The 2,637-nt window shown below is 40.2% G+C and overlaps 1 protein-coding gene across 1 annotated transcript in view; it reads right to left on the bottom strand.

The window, feature by feature from the left end:
- LOC119429235 (Na(+)/H(+) exchange regulatory cofactor NHE-RF2-like) overlaps positions 1 to 2,637 on the bottom strand; it is a 25,891-nt gene that overhangs the window by 20,850 nt on the left and 2,404 nt on the right. The window lies entirely within an intron of this gene.

The following is a 2,637-nucleotide window of genomic DNA, read 5'->3' on the forward strand; positions in this document are numbered from 1 at the left end:
GGAGGTCAGATGATTGGGTGGTGCCTGAGAGAGATTTGATGGTTTTCCAGAATCTGTTGGGGTCATTTAGAATTTTGGAGGTCTGAGATAAGAAATAGTTGCGTTTTGCTGCTTTGACAACAGTTGTGCATTTATTCCTCATCTGTCGAAAACTCAACCAATCAGTGTCTGAGTCAGATTTTCTCGCTGTGGCCCAAAGATGATCTCTCCTGTGCAGGAGGTCAGCTAGCTCTGGAGTAAACCAGGGGCTGTCTCGTCCCTTTATTCTGAACTGAAGAAAAGGAGCATGTTTGTTCACATAATAAATTAAACTATTATGAAAATAGTTCCAAGCGGAGTTCACGTCATCAGTTAACAGAATACGATGCCAGTCAAAGTGAGACAGGTCCCAGAGGAATGACTGTTCACAAAAATGTTTCAGATCCCTTTTTTGAATTAATCTGGGCTTAGAAGGTGGAAGTTTAATATCTCTCAAAGCAGCTGTCACACAATGATCACTCAAAATATCAGCGAATACACCTGTACCAGGGAATTTGTGAGGCATATTAGTTAGAAATAGGTCTAAGATGGAGGATTTTTCTGGACGGTTTTTGTATAAACTAGTGGGAGAGTCGATCAATTGGAAAAGATTGAGAGACTGGCAACATTTCTTGAATTTATCACAGAGGGGGGTCAACTTACACCAATCAATGTTGAGGTCTCCAGCCAAAAGGATCTCTTTGAATTTTAAATTACCAAGAAATTCCATCAGGGAGGACAGAGCCTCAGGTGTTGCTGAAGGTGGGCGGTAACGGCAAACTACAGTTAAGATCTCGCCTCCATTCAAGGTGATGTCTAGAGATAAGGCTTCAAACTGGTTTGGAATTGTTTTAGAAGACACAAGACTAGCAACCAAAGAATCTCTGATGTAAACAGCGACCCCCCCCCCCTTTTTTTTTTGACGATCACAGCGGTGGATGTTAAATCCATTGATTGCCAGGTCATTATTGAGTACAGATTTGTTGAGCCAGGTTTCAGAGATGAAGATAACATCTGCCCCAGAAGAACTGACCAGAATTTTCAAGGCATCAAATTTCTCAGAAGGCTACGAGCATTTACATGCAGAAAATGAAGCCCAGACATGTTCTTAAAGTCATTTGGTGTGCTGTAATTAGTGGGGGGTCCAGGGTTGGGCTGAATCCCTGAGAGCAATAACAACATTATTATCAGACATTTTCTTGAGTTTTTTGTGACTGATGTGTAATTACAGGCGTTAACAGTGTGACAATTAGCCCCCATAATCGAACCATGCAAAACATAAATGAAGACGCGATCATTCAGAACCCAAAAACAGTGAAAGTTGCAGTGATGGGCAGATTCAGGTGTATTAACAAGATTCATTGACTCCAGATAATCTGAGAACTGAAAATAATGACAATAATATGAATGATGCAGAAAAGTCTCAGACCATAAAACGCCACAGTTCAAATGGGCAAACAAACCCGACGATGTGGCCCAACTGCAGCTTGAGTTGGGCTGAGGGGGGCTCCGGCCCCCCCAGTGAAGATAGATGGATGGATGGATGCTCCCATGGGAAACAGAAGCTGGGTCCAGAATCAACAGGCCGAAACAGAAACAGATAATTCGGGTTCGAAGGAGGACCAACTTTAGTCCGTTTCGAAAAAAATGGGTCAGTTTGATGATAAAAGACTGCAGAGAAGCTGGAGGGAGCTGCCGTCTATCAGCTCGCCGGAAGTGAAGTGATACACTTTTGGGCAGATTGTTGTAATACAAGTACTGTGTGAGCAATTGATTGAATAGCTGTAAAGGAAAGTGTTTAGTTTTCACAGTGGAAGATGGTAGGGGTTCTCTGACATTTTTGTTACAAACCTTTTTCTCCTGTTTTGTGGATAGCCAGGGAGCTCAGCCTTTGTACTTTTAAGTTTACTTCTAGCTAGTGGTATTTTATTTTCATAGTTGAAAGGGTGTGTTTTGTTTATTATTTTGGCCTTGGAGACCCCGAAGCTTAAAGCTTCCCTGTGTTTGTTTGTTTTCCCTTTTATTTTGCCCTGGTGTTTGATATTTATTTCCTATGTAGTGAACTAAGCCTCAGGTCAAGTCCTGACCCTGAGGGCCTTCCTGGGACAAGAACTGTTATTTCATTGATTTGAGTCCAGAAACACAAAATTGAGTTCATCCAGAGACTTTCTAAGTGTGTCCTGCACTGATCAATTGAAAGAACACTCTCTTTTTATTATCATTACTATTTTACAATATCTTGATAATCAAAAGTGTGTTTAGTTCAAACCATTTTAAATGTTGAAGTGAACTACTCATTTTAAATCAACCGTGAAACAGTATAAATGATTTTTAATCCTCATTCAAAGTAGAAATCAAGTTAATGTCTGTTACAAGAGTAATTATGCATTTTTGATCTTCTGTCTGAAATGAGCAAGTCGTGATGTGGGTCAGAAGTCAAGTTTCGGTCAAAAACATGTTTACTGGAAAGAAATGTCATGTTTATCTCTATCAGACAGATAGAAGGAGGACTGGCACCAAAAAGTCTAATTTCTTCAAAACATCTTTTTTTCTGTTCTTAAAACAATCTACTCTTTCTCCTTGACTTTTAATAACCTCTTACGTCACTAAGACCACACC

Source organism: Nematolebias whitei, unplaced genomic scaffold (genome assembly GCF_014905685.2).
Source record: "Nematolebias whitei isolate Nwh7 unplaced genomic scaffold, NemWhi1 Nwh_scaf_158, whole genome shotgun sequence".
Lineage (NCBI taxonomy): Eukaryota > Metazoa > Chordata > Actinopteri > Cyprinodontiformes > Rivulidae > Nematolebias > Nematolebias whitei.